Source organism: Lolium perenne, chromosome 2 (assembly GCF_019359855.2).
Source record: "Lolium perenne isolate Kyuss_39 chromosome 2, Kyuss_2.0, whole genome shotgun sequence".
Lineage (NCBI taxonomy): Eukaryota > Viridiplantae > Streptophyta > Magnoliopsida > Poales > Poaceae > Lolium > Lolium perenne.
Window position 1 is genome coordinate 290,900,344 of NC_067245.2, and position 15,151 is coordinate 290,915,494.

Below are 15,151 nucleotides of genomic sequence, written 5' to 3' on the forward strand. Positions count from 1 at the left end.
GGTTTTACAATTGCCTCTCTTGCATTGGAGTTGTATGCATCTGTTCGGTCCAGGAAGACTTGACTACACCGACTCTCTCGATATCGTGAAGTTCACCTCAGGTGCAAAAGCATTTTTTTTACCCAAAGGATTTTCTGCATAATTAATTTTGTATTTTAGTGTTCAAGTACTTCATATTTATTTATTATTTTCAGGGGTTAATTCCTAACATTTCATAACTTTCTAACAAACGAAACTGTAAATTTTGGCTCCCCGTGTAGGTTTCGATCTTCTAATCGACCTTTGCTTGGTGGCATCGTGTAACACCGGACAAAACTTAGCGAGGCCACCTTCCTAGCCTACTAGGCATCATGTAACAGTGGAGAAAACTTAGCAAGACCACCTTCATAATATACTAGTGCCCTCCCCACCAGGCTCGCAACACCGCCTATGAGGGGACGGACATGATCTTCAGTAAAACGATTGCCTTTCTTCTTAAACGTCCGGCTTTAGATCTCCAATCCACATGGGTCCACAAACCATGCCCTTCAACAAGATCTTTAGTAAAATTATGACAATGCACCAAAAAAGTTCTAGTTCAAAAAGAGAAACACATTTTGCGAAGAAAATAGAGGTTGAGTGGCTATTCCATCATTAATGAAAGCCAAGTCTAAGCAGACAGATTCTGTCCACCAACTTCTTTCAGGTCTTGCGAGATAGGTGGAGGTGCTTTCTAGTGAGGCAGAAAGCATATATGAAAACTAGTTACCAATTGCACCTTATATTCTCTTGGATTTATCAGGATTGGACCATTGGGGAAAGTAGACAACGCATTACGGGAAAAACAGGGGTTGCCGTGCAGCACGGCAAAGAATTCTTAGCCGTGAGCTAGGATAAAAACGCATGGCAAAGATATGGGCCACGTCAAAGATAGATACAAGCTCACGGCAAAGACAAGAATCACGGCAATGAATGAAGACACCGCACGGCAAAGAAACCTGCACAACAACGAACCAGAAGAGCGCACGACAAAGATCTGGTGCACGGCAGAGACGACTCTGGGCATTGCCGTGCTAAGGCCTTTGCCGTGAGCAGACCTGGCGTGCACGACAATGACCCAACTTGCCGCACGGAAAATACTCCCTGCACGGCAAAGGCTTCGGTCATTGCCGTGCCTCTCCCGTTGTCGTGCGCAAACCTCGGATGCACGGCAACATAGCCTTTGCCGTGCGTTTTGACTTTGTCGTGCGCCATATTGCATTTTCCTTTGTTTTCCCTTTCTATTTTATTTCATCTAATACTTATATTTATTTTTAATTAGTTATAATTTTTTATGACTATTTATTAGTGTTACTAAAGGCAATGTGTATATACAAAAGTACTCTCCATCTTCATCCCCCACATATATCAGGGTTTCGGAGAAATCCGCGCTTCGGAAAATCTTCTAAGTGTTATTGTCCAAATGTGAGGAAGGTCACACTGGGGAGCTACTTTTGCACAATTACACCTTTCACCACACTTTCACACATATCATAGGTCCACATGCAAGATTTGGTGGGATTCCGGTGCTCCGCCGGTCATTCTCCCCCTCCTCCCCAAAACGGCTAGAGGCTTGTGTGTCCCGGCGGATCTACCCCCTAGATTTCTCCGTGCTAGGGTCCACCAATGTACTTTTTCATTGTTTTAGGGTTTTTTAGGACATATACACATGGAAAAATAAGATTGGGACCCTTTGGCACATGGTAGCCTCCGGCATACCCGCAGCTAGAGCCATTATCACACGAGGTGCCTGATCTACTGGTTAGGGTTAGGTTTAGGGTTAGGGTTAGTATTTAGGGGTAGGGCTAGGGTTTAGGTTCAAGATTAGGATTTAGGGTTAGGGATAGGTTTAGGGTTTAGGGTTAGGGTTAGGGTTTAAGATGCAGGGTTTTGCAGCTCCCGTGTCAGCACGTGTAGTTAATGGTTTAGGGTCTAGGGGTTTAGGGCTCGAAGCCTCCCCAATTTAGGATTTAGGGTTTAGGGGAGCTAATTTTTCACCATTACACCTTCCACCACACTTTCACACATATCATAGTTCCACATACAAGATTTGGTGGTATTCCGGTGCTCCGTCGGTCGTTCTCCCCCTCCTCCCCCAAAACAGCGGTATGTGTGCCCCGGCGGGTCTACCTCCTAGATTTCTCCGCGTTAGGGTCCACCAATGTACTTTTCATTGTTTTAGATTTGTTTAGAACATATACACATGAAAAACCAAGATTGGGACCCTTTGCCGTGCAACATTCGCGATGCGCACGGCAAAGATCTCGTTGCCGTCGAAAACGCTGACATGCGATCATTGTCGTGCGACGTCGCACGGCAAAGACTTTGCCGTGCATGTAGGGGCCTTTGTTGTGCGATTCATCGCCCCATAGTGACACGCTGATATTTGCTAACGAGGTTCAACAAACATCGTGTACAGCCTCACAATATGACTACAAACACTGCTAACATTTATTCAATAGGCATAGTACACGTAAGGCTAAGATGGTGCTATCACAAAATACCACCATGCATGCATGACACGGCACTTTCAGTCACCCCTGCACACTAGTAGAAAAACGGCCATTCGTACCGGTTCCAGAGGGCCATTTGCACCGGTTTCGCAACGGGTATAAAAGATCTGGTACAAAAGCCCCCCTTTCGTACCGGTTCATTACGAGCCGGTATTAAAGGGGCCTCTACGTGGGCCACCAGGAGAGCTCAGGGCTTGGGAGCTTTGGTACCGGTTTGTAATACGAACCGGTACCAAAGGTTGGCTGCCGCAGCAGGGAAAATGCATAAATCTCCGCCGCGGCAGAGAATTCAGGGTTTAGGGTTTTAGGAGGGGTTTAGGGGTATCGGACCATTTCATATCGCGTCGATGCTCCATAAAAGCGTATGGGTTTAGGTAGTACATGAAGATAAAGGTGATGCATAGCAACTTGGTGCATATAATATAACACATGTAATTGCATAAGATCACAAACTAAGTAGTATGCATGAAGATCGATCTTCATGCATATATAGTGGTACTCTCCGAGGCATACTATCTATTACATGTAGCATAGTGGTACTCTCCGAGTCAAATTATATGTTACATGTACATCTTCATTCATAGTGGAACTCTCCAAATGGCGGTATGACATCCCGAAGGAAAAATCCCGCCAATTCATCGCCAATTGATTTGAAGCGTTCCTCGATTGAGATCCTGTCCCGCTTTCTTGCCAACTGTAAAAGAATGAGATACAAATGAATACATGAGCTATGTGTGTGTGTATATATATCAAATCACAAACAAACAATTATTACTGAAACTAAGCATAACTTATGGTAACAAAATAAATTTGTGAATATTTTTTCGTACCTCTTTATTTCTTTGATTATTCGTTCTCTCGCTGACAATTCCGTGGATGAACTCGCAAACGTAGTATCCACATAGATTAGTCCCCTCTGGTTGTTGAGGGCATTTCTGTACAAGAATATAATTCAGTGAAACAATAATCAAGTATGATAAAGGTGTGTGGACCTAGGTAGTACTACTTACTTTGGCCGCACGCCATCTGAGCTTCGTTTTCCATTCATGGGACCGATCTTCCTTGATGAACATTTCCCATACACTGTCCGACAAAAGAAAATGCATAAAAGAGTTATCAATTAGTTGATATCAGGAAATTACCGAAAAGACCGATAAGAATTAAAATTACGTTTTGAGCATAAAAAAACACGTCTTGTATAGTATGGCCTCTTTGGTTTGTGAGTCAAAGACTTCAACCTCTCCTTCATACATTTTAATGACGATAAGAATAAAGTGGAACCTGCGCACGTTTAAATATCCAGTGTCATATATATAAGTCATCAGTTAAAGTTTGAACTTCTCGTGAGCAAAATAGAATGTGTTATAAGACAGTAACACTCACTTGAAGTTGTAAGGCCAAAGTATTATCCTTTTGTCACGTTGTCGCTTCAAAAACCTTAGCAAAGTCTCCGGTGTATCCTTGTTATAGATGGGATCCTCTATGGTTTTTTATGCATTGTATCCGGGTCAATGAACCCAATATGCTTGATTTCATCCCTTTTGCATTCGAGCATCTTCGATCTGCATAATATAGCGCACAAAAGATTATAATTTGCAGAAAATGAACGAGCTGAGCTAAAGACTTCTCAAATTACATAAATAAATCACTTACAGACAATAGCAACTGATGATTGATTTGTCGAGGGCCCGGAGATTGTATAACTGAAAGAGTTCTCCGAAGTCAACGCTCACAGAGTATTCTTGGAAGTAGTGCTCTTCCTTAACTCGCACCATGATAGACTCGATCCCTTTCTTTGTGGCATCACTATACCACGAATGCAAATTACGCATACTTGTTGGTAGCTTCCTGAGATTCTCGACCAAATCTTTCCCTTGAACAAATTTATATTGTACTTCAGCGAAGGGGTAATCGGTGTATTGTCGAGAACTTTGAACGGCCTTCTCATCAAAGACCATGAGAGGGGGGACCGATTGAACGGGTTGTTCTCCGAGATGGTGCACTTGTTGTTTCCCTTTTTTCGCTGTGACACCCGATTGATTGCGTTGTTTCGCCTCCACCATCGCGTCATACGATCTTTCAATAGAACGCTTATAGTCAGATGGCGGCGATGGTACAGGGTCATATAGATTCTCAACGGTACGCACAACTTTCACTGGATCTAGTGTCTTCTCAAAAGATATCTCTAGCGCTTTCTTAGCAAAAAAGGATTTCAGCTGGGACTGACATCTTTCCTCATTTTCCTCGATACTCATTTCCCAAGGTAACTTCTCCATAGGCGGCAGTGGTTTCTCCATTCTAGATCTCTTCCTAGGCGGAGTACCGTTCCGCTTAAAGGATGATGTCTTACGCGGAGGATCTCGAGATGGTGGACTCACGCTGGGGTCTCTCTCAGGTAGGTGTGGACTTTGTTGCTCCTGTGGACCGCTACCAGGAGGAGTTGATGGCCTTTGATGCTCATGTGGACCGCTACAAAGAGGAGTCAGTGGCCTTTCCTGCTCATGTGGACCGCTACAAGGAGTCGGTGGCCTTTGTAAAAGGACGATGTATTTCTTCGGCCATAGGGTGAAACCGTGCTTGACATCGGCAATTGTCCTCTCATCGTCACCTCTGGAAAATCAAGCTCCACTGTTTCAAAACCCGGACAACTTCATCCACCCCGACACAAACACAGCCAGGTGGAATGGGCATATGATGGTGCGTTGCTCCATCTTCATTTGGGTAAACATAGCCGACCGCCACCTTAACAGACGCGGTCCTGAATAACATATATAGCTCGCAATCTGTCTTCTCTGTGACATAATCCACGGGGTAGCTTCCTCCACATCCGTCAAGATGCGTGGAACCCACACTGCTTCTTTGCTGAGATGGGGCGGCATCGGCTTGAGGATCCTGTAGAAACATCCGCTGATCAGGTGCCCTCTGATTTTTCCCAAGAGCCTCCACCCTATTTAACAATTCCGTTACAATGTCCGCCTCCTTCTTCTTCTTTCGCGAACGGCTTCTATAAGTGTCAGCGCTGTCCGACCACGCTTTCTTCATGGTGAGACCTGAGCGAGCTCGTACCCGTCCAACGTGTTCAGGATTCCCCAGAGCGAGTGTCAGCTCGTCATTCTCTCTATCGGGAATGTACTCTCCCTTTCTGACCTTTTCAATTGCATCTACAAGTTGCGTCGTGATTGCTTCAATTTTTTCCTTCCATTTTCCCTGCGCAACGATCAACCCTGTCTTAGGGTCCAACCCTGCCCCATGCGCGAACAAGCAGAACTTTGACCGGTCGGGCCAGTCCCATGTCTGTGGAGTGATTCCGTTTTCCATCAGTTTATTTTCAAACGCTGTCCACTTCGGAATGGCAGTCTTGTAGCAACCTGACCCCAAATGATTCCAAAGTTTCTTCTTTGAAGCATTTTTCGTATTTGTGACCGATCGGGATACAAAAGTAGACGATTGCTTATACCTCTTAAATGTGGGCTAGTGCTCTTTTATCTTCACTAGATTGTCATCGAATACTGGATCTTCATTCTTATATTTGTCCCATAAATTTTCCTTCCAGGTCTGGAATTGTATGGCCATCTTCTTCCATGTCCATTCCTTGACTTTATTCTTCTGGCCTTCCTTCATGTCTTCCGGTAGGCTGAATCGTGTCAGTAGAGTGTCCCAAAGAAATTTTTTCATCTTGTCGTTGACATAACTAGCACCAGTCTCCATGTTCTTCGGCTTATGCCACTCTTGAATGCTGATTGGTACATGGTCCTGTTGCGGTCAGAAACCCACCGGCGAGCAGCGACGGGCAACACAGTAGAACCGGGAACAACCTAGGGCTGCGGCTGGCCCTGGTCCCTCCGAGCGACGGCCCGCAAAGGTTCTGCACACACGTCCGATGCTGGTGCAAGGGCGTGCCACCTGACCTATACCTGGTCAGGAAGGTGATGGATGTGCCTCGCTTAGTTTCCTGCATGGAATACACGTAAACATTAAATACGAGCCTCGATCGGCTCTCAGGTTATCCTGTGAATCGGCTCAAAGAGCCGATCCACCCATGATCCGCATGAGGTGTACGAATATATGGTGGTCCTGCTTGATCGAAATAAGGCTAAAACGACCTACTACGATTTAGGGTTTTCACCGCATAATCGGAACATCCTACTCGTGATTGAGCCTGATGGCCACGCACGGTGATCGTAAACCGACCCTAGACAAGGCCTAAAAACCAACACGAGGTTGATCCCCGGAACATCCTGTCTAGGGCTAGCAAACTACACCCTACGCGCCACTGGATCCTTCAACCCGTTTGTAAGGCCTAACTATGCAGATATTAAACTAATCCTTGCAGAACAAGGAGCAATCATAACGGATCGGATCTACTGAATAATGATCAAGCGAGGTGCCGCCCTTACATCTAAGATAGGCGTAAGGGCGGCTAGACGTCTCAGGGTTGCACGACGATAGCATATGATACGATGAACAATGCTAACCCTAACACGTCTAAGATAACTACGTTGCTCGCCATCAAAAAGGCTTCAGTACGAGCAACGCATGAATAGCGAATAAACTTGTACTGCCTAGATCGCAAGATGCGATCTAGGCAGCATGATGCTTACCCGGAAGAAACCCTCGAGACAAGGGAGTTGGCGATGCGCCTAGATTGGTTTGTGGTGAACGTGATTGTTGTTTATTTCATAAACCCTAGATACATATTTATAGTCCGTAGACTTTCTAACGTGGGAATAATCCCAACCGTGCACGAGTCAAAATCTAACTAACCGACACGTATCCTATCATATTTACAGATACAAGGGCCAACTAGCCCAAACTTCGTGTATAAGGCCGGTTCACATATTCTTCCATATATATATTCTTCAAGCCCAATCTTGATCGCGGCCTACCTCTGACTCGGTCAAATTCTGGTGATAACACATGCCCCCCTGGTTTTGGAATTGATAATTCCAAAAACACTCTGCTCTTTCTTCGTCGGGTCATGTCGTGGCAGAACCGTCGCAGTATCCTTCATCATGATGCCTTGCCTTCTCAACTTCTTCGCGTGACTTGGCAGTTTTTTTTTTTGGGCACCACTTCCTCGGAAACTGCTGTGGCATTGAATCTCCACTATATCGCCTATATTTTAACCGCATCCTGCAGTTCACCTTTTCACCCCCCTCGCATTAGCACTCCAAAAGCCCTCCTGCGCCACCATGTCTTCTTCCTCCTCTGCCTCATCGGGTCTCTCCACGCAGTCCTCTTCCTCCCGCGAGCCGACGCCGGAGTGGAACCCGGAGGAGGCCCATGCGGCCAACATCCACCGCGCCATCGAAGCCGGGGAGGAATGCAGTCACGATTTCTCCGTCCGGTCTGAGGGCGACAAGTCCTCGATCGACGGGGAAAGTGACCTCCGCTTCCTCGCCGACGGGGAAACGGAGGGGGAGAGCGATGACGATCGCTTCTCCTGGGATGACTTCACCTCCCCCGAGGAGGAGGAGGAGGAGGAGGAGGAGGACGACACCTCCTCCGACGAGCCGCCGGCCAAGCGCTTCTGCCCCTGGCCGGGGAACCTCAGCGACTTCGACAGCGACGACGACGACGCTGACGAGGAGGATGAGGACAATGAGGTCCCGGCTGGCGGCCGCTGCAGCAGCGATGACGAGCCCGCCGGGAGTAGCGCCGACAGCGGCGACGACGGCGACGACGAGGGCAGCGACAGCCCCTAGATACGACCCTTAGCATAGGATCAGTAGTAGTAAATGGGGCAATGTATCTCCTGGTACTTCCTTTTGAGAGCAATCAGCTCTTCATGTAAGAAATCCGGCTATTAATGAAGAATTTCTTTTAACTTGATTCTGCTAATTTCCCTTATGCTAATTTAGCCGATTTCCCCTCATACTGACTTTGCCGATTGCTCGCTTAGCCAATGCCCAATGAGCCGATAGCAACGCATCGGTTCTTCACAATCTACCCTTCAACTCTCCAAATGACCCTGAGATCTGGTGGATAAACGTGGGAAACCCATGCCTTTAGGAGAGCTCTAGGACCGTTGCTTGAAACAACTTGGCGCTGAAGCTGATACTTCTGCAGAACAGGTGCCACTTGCTCGCAAATCTTCTTGCGATAGATTCCAGTGATGATTTATAACCCTACTCTGTTTCTTTGCGGCAACAAGATGGTCCAGAGCCTATCAATGATGATGGATCCTCGTCCAAACTCCTCCCACCAACTCCAGTGGTCCTCTTCTGCAGGAACTTACCACCCTTTAAAAGGGTTGTGACTCAGAGCCAGCCGATTCCCATAAAATCGGCTCCCAAGAGTACAGATTCTTCAGGGTCAGCTGTCCCCCGAGCCTTAGTTAAGGCGAGAACAGCGGCGAGGACACACAGTTCAGTCAAAGGGGCCTTGAACCCAGGCAATTCTGAGGAAACCACCACGCAAAGCCAGCCCAAACTTGCCACCATCGATCACCTTTCCTTCGCTGAAAGCCGATATCGTAGACGAAACATCAACGGCTTAATGAGCAAAAGACGGCCCTGCATGCCTCTGACAGTACCGCTGAACTGGCGACCTTGCACAAGGGGTTGGAAATCCTCGAAGAGAAGGTTTGGGCACCAAGATCGGCTTATTGCCGCTGAGGAAGCTCTCAAGGAAGCAGAAGGCCTTCAAGCTGAGCTGAAGACCAACTTGGTGAAAATCCACGTCTTGAACCGCAGCGGGTAGATCCTGTGTAATTTGTACTGGAGTCGATGGCTGTGCATCGGCTGTACATCATGGTAAAAATTTATCGGCCGATTTTCCATCGGCCCCAACATTTCACCGCGCATGTATCGCACATGTTCCTACGATTATGTGCCCCCGAGCCGAATACGTCGGTAGCTCGCAGATATCGGCTCTGTAGTTAGCCAAGGCACTGTATTTGAACGTCGGCTCTGTTAAGACTAATGTTTACTCTCATCAGCCGACGTAAAACCGCTGCCCATTAGATCGACGTTGAACACAGGCAGAACGTATGTCGAGGATAATTTTGGCCGATTGCTGGAATCGGCCTCCACGTTGATTGAATCGCTTAATGAAGGTTTTGCAATGTTCCTCCATAGTTCTCTGGGGCCGATCCCAAGGATCGGCCTCGCCACGTTTGTTCATAGGCTTGCTCTTGCTATACGGTCAGGCCGGTGGCTAAGACCAGCCTAACCCCGTCCTTCGTGACGTCGATGCGCTCGCAGTCGTCCAAATTGATGCCTGAGAGTGGCTCTTGGCCTGCTGCCTCCCAAACGTTCATGTCAGCCGTTGAAATCTCGGCTGAGTCATCTGCATGGACGACCTCTACTTCATCTCCATCCCATTGTATTACGCATTGGTGCATCGTGGATGGAATGCAACAGTTGGCGTGGATCCAATCTCTTCCTAGCAGGACTGCATAGGTGCTCTTGCTATCGACAATAAAGAATGTCGTAGGGATGGTTTTCCTTCCTACGGTCAGATCCACGTTCAGAACACCTTGTGCGTCAGACGCTTGGCCGTGGAAATCGCTCAATGTCACGTTGGTCCTGATCAGATCCGAGCTAGAGCGTCCCAACCGACGTAGCATGGAGTATGGCATAATGTTCACTGCCGCTCCGGTGTCCACCAGCATCTTGTTGACAGGCTGCCCATCGATATAACCTCGCAAATACAGGGCCTTCAGATGTCTGTAGCTTCTTTCTCGTGGCTTCTCAAAGATAACCGGCTGTGGGCCGCAGTCAAGTTGTGCCACAGGTGCTTCGTCTAATCCTAGAGCACTAAACTCCGTCGGAAGGATGAACACCATGTTTGTGCCAGCCGATGTTTCATCATCGGCTTTCTTTTGTCTGGGTCGCCACTCTTTCCTTTGTGGCCGACCTTCTTCGTCCAGGGTTCGCTGAATTTTAGCGGCCAGATCAGGCCGCGCCTTTCTCAACGTGTGCAGGTATAACCTTTCGGCTTCCTCCAAACCACGTAGTCGCTGAACCCTACGCTTTTGGGAACGGCTGAGTCCATCAGGGCACCACCTAGGACGGTGGTACTTGTGGTGACCCGGCATACCACTGCATGGTGTAGTATGCAAGTCTGATATAACACCAACGAAACACCGTTCCACTAGCATTATATCGCTCAGAGTGGTACAACAGAAACATATGCGGGTCCAAGGTATGTCTATAGAATTACAACAATGACTCTGTTACATAAGATCATCACAGCCTCCTACTTTACAATGAGGTAAAACTGCAGATAACTCCAGAAGAACGACTCGTAGTCTAATCCTATCACGAACTCTATTTGTAGAGTATTTAACTAGCTATAGAGGCTATGAATAGATTCTAGCTAAATAGGAGCTAGGTTTAGGAAACTAGTTCCTTTCTATTGCTAAGCTAGGTTTTATCCCTGTTGGATGTGGTGTTGACTCTTCTGACAGGTTCCTGTCCCTTGAAGTAGTTGTTGACTCCTCGGTCTTCGAGTTGTACTGTAGATCCTCCTTCGATGCCTCCATATCTAAGCAGGGGATTTAAGAGTGGGATGAGTACGAGCGTACTCAACAAGTTCATTATAGGAAAGAGGTGTTTAATGCACTAGCTACAACATTAGACTAGAAAGTCTAATACTGATGCAGGTTTTCATAACCATTTCTTCAAAAGGTTGCTTTTATTCAGAAGAACTATGTCCGTCAGCCTTCACCGGTTTACTAGAACTTCATGGAGTTCCTTTCCGGCAGCGTTCGCAGTTCCATATCCCGGAACAGGGAGTGACATGTCACGATTCATTACACTCTGCAGAGGTGTGTTGCTTTACCCATAAGAGATCTTAACCTTGGTGCCAACCGGGCATATGTTCCCGTCCACACTTCCTATGGTGTGAGGCCTGGTATAAGGTCTAGCCAATCATATTCCTCCGCTACCTCGAGCACCCACCCTTTGTTGCATGCCCCGACCCTGGGTCCACGCCGGTCCCATTATTCCCGTAATTTCAGGGTGGACCCCGACCACGACGGCTTGATCTTGGGCTCTACCATACACTCCTACGCCGGTAGCTGCAACCCATCATAGACCGCAATACCGTGGGGAACTTATGGCTTCCCCAGCCTACCGCTTGCACTTCGAATGACAAGTGTCTACGGACAATGCCGTGGGGAACTTATGGCTTCCCCAGCCTACCGCTTGCCATCGACAGATACAAGTGTCTACGGTAAAGCGCATCCGTTGATGAACGAGAGGTGGAAACACTTTTGACTACTCCGTCCCACTCCGGATCTTATGGTTAACACGGGTATTACGGCACAAGAATCACTGGACGACATTTGTTGTTTAATCCTAGATGGATATAAACCCTTGCAATGGAACCTCCACCATATCAACACAATCCATGGTTCCATTGCCCACCACATAGTCATATTCATAGTTATGAAAGTAGTGGTTTTGGTTTTTATGCAATAGTGATAACCATAATACTTTGCAAGTAATTTGGTAAAAATACTCAAATGACATGAGCAAGTGATGAACTTGCCTTTCTTGACTGCAAGATTATGCAGACAAGGTCTTCGATACGCAATAACTCCAAATTCTGAAATAGCATCATCGTCCGGTAAGGACGATGTTTAAAAGATTGCCAAGGATGCAATAATGCATAAGTATGAGATGCAATCGTTCTAATCGTAACCTAACCCCGATGATTTAGGATTAGTGAGTTGTAATGATTTGTTTAGGGTGTGTTACACTTTTAGAGTAATTCACAAACAAGGTTCTTATTCAGGTTTGAGTTGTTTTAGAATCATAAACAAGTGGTAAAATGCTTAGTAACAATCATGCACACCAAGGAATTGTAGTTGTATAATAAGTAAGAGCAGTTGTCAATTTTAATACTATATGGCATGTTTAATCATTACTTGTTATATTCTTCAAAAGAATAACTTTTGAAGAACATGTTCTTAATAAAAAAAAACAAGTATGATAATTAGGTTCGTGGGGTTCTATGGTTTACTATGGTTCCAATTGGTTTCTGGAGTAAGTATTAGATGGATCACAACCTAGTTGGATTCATCAACACCTAGGGCTTGTAAGGTTGAGCTAAACCTAGGCATCCTAAGCAATTATTCATACAAGGTTGCTATCAGGATTGGTTCAACTTATTGGTGATAGCTAGCTAGGGTTTATAGGTCCTTATAAGCAGGGTTGATGATGATTCTTTATTTATTTCAAAAGAATAACTTTTGAAGAACATACTTCTTAAATAATAAGAAGTATATCAATTAGGGTTGAGGTTGTCTAAAGTTTCCTATTGGATCTACTAAGTAAGGAATGGTTGATTCCTAAATAGGATAGCTTATGAGTATCTAACACTAATAGGGTTTAGTGTGTATGGGATATGATGTCCATATTAGCATAGTTGACATAAGGGTTCATCATAATGGTGTGATGCTAATTATGGATAACTAAGGTTGATAATTTTGAATGATAGGAACTAGGGTTTATACTCAATTGACCCTATTTGATTATCTAGGTTTGATGATTAGGTATAAATGGAATACTAATTAGGTATAAATGGAATACTAATTTGGTAGTGATAGGGTTCTATATTTTATGTGGACATAGATATGTCTTTAGTTGCTAATTATGGCTCTGTGATAATAGAGCAACATGATCACATATTCTAACCTAGGTTTAGGTTTAGAAGCAATTTGGGTTTCACATGTAATAATGGAACTAGGTTTTGTGCATAATTGAATTAGGGTTTTAGGGTTCCACATAAAATTATGAGGTTATCACTTGGTTTAAAATGGAACTAGGGTTTCCTAATTACCCTGCAATTATTGGATTAATAACTTCATTAATAAAGTTGAAGTTATTAATAACTTAGAAATAAAAAATAATATTTAATTGGCATTTTATTATTTTTAATTAATTAATAATAAAGGTAATTATTAATTTGGGTTTAAAATCCTCCTAATAAGGATTTAATAAATTAATAGTGAAGGAAAATCAATTTTATTGTTTTCCTAATTTACTTTACTGGTTTTTTATTTATTTTATACCTTTTTCCTAATTATTGAATTTTAATTGAATTTAGAATTAAAATTAAATGCTTAAATAATAAGTATTAAATAATTGAATTTTTATTAAAAAATAAAAATTTCATTTTATATTTTTATTGGATAGAGTTTTCTTTTCTAAGAATTTTAATATCTCATTTATATTTTTTTGACTTAAAATGAATTTTCTACATTTTTATAAAGTTTCAGTAATTATTGAATTGAAATTAAAATAAAGAAAACGGTTTATGTACCGTGGCAGAACCTAGCACTAGACACTGACCCGTGGGACCAGTGCCATGTAGGCTGCCACGCAAGCTGTGCCTGGTCAAAGTTGACCGGTGTGTTGACCCTACCGGCGTTTAAACGCCGGCGAGGCAGGGTGTGGCGGCGCCGTCGATTTTTGGCTCCCCAGGACGCGCGGCTAACACCAATCGACTCCCCTCGACGTGGTGAGTACGATGGTGGTGATGGTTTTTCCCAATAGTCACCGGAGCATCGCCGGAGTTCACCACCTGCGGCGGCGGGCTCCGGCCATCGATGGATTATGGGCTACAGGGGCCTAACGGATGCGAAATGAAGCTCTAACCCATCGTAGGCTCACCAGGAATGTGACGGTATGGTCGGCGAAGCTCGGGGAAGTCTGGCTTGCCGGAATTCGGTGTTGCCGGTGTCGGAGAAGATGATGGCGTCGGCGTCGATCTCGGGCACCTCAGCTCAATTCCTTCCGTGGGCTGAGCTTGTCGAGGACGGTCGTCACGCTGGTGGGCTTAGCTCTGCTCGGGGAGGCCTAGTTCCCCGGCGGTAAGAAAGACTGGCGGAGCCAGGGTTTCAGCATGGATGCAATTGGAGAGGAAGGAGGGGAAACGGTGCTCATTCGTCGACCAGGGTTATTTATAGGGCTCAGTGGCGTGGCTCGTCACACCGTCGGGCGAGGAGAAGGCGCCAGCGCGAGGAGAAGGGAGGCACGGCGTCGAGCTGGCCGGCATGCGTACTGGAGAGGATGAGGATGACCCTCTCCTCTCTCTTTTTTAAAACGAAGGGGTACTCTGGCCACTATGGGCTGTGCTGGGCTGGTGCAGTTGGGCCAGTAGTTGGGCTGGTTGGTGGGCTACGTCGGCTTGGCAAGGTCCAGGTAGCCAGGTAAGGCCTTTCTCCCCTTTTCTTTTATCTGTTTTTATTTTCTGTTTTCAAATTTCATTTCATGTTTGATGGATTTAAGTTCAACATGAATTTGCAGGTATCTGGTTATTTAAATTCCATTAAATCTATTTAGAATAATCACTATGCACTGGATTGTTTAACACAAATATATGGTGCTATTTGTATGTTGGGAAGCTTGATTCCAAAATTCAATTGGGCATGAGTTTATGTATTCACTTTAATCTTAGGTTTTTCTTGTGAATCAAATCCTTTGGAATGTTTATAGTTGATACTTTGAACTCAAAGTATTTCAGAGATTAGTATTAGGACTTAGTTTCCATTTGGGGAAGTGATCCCTTGCTTATTATTTGATGTGCATAATTATGTGTTAACAAATTGGAACCTAAGGTTTAATTGATGAACAATTCTAGGGTTCCAATACTATTTACCTAATGAC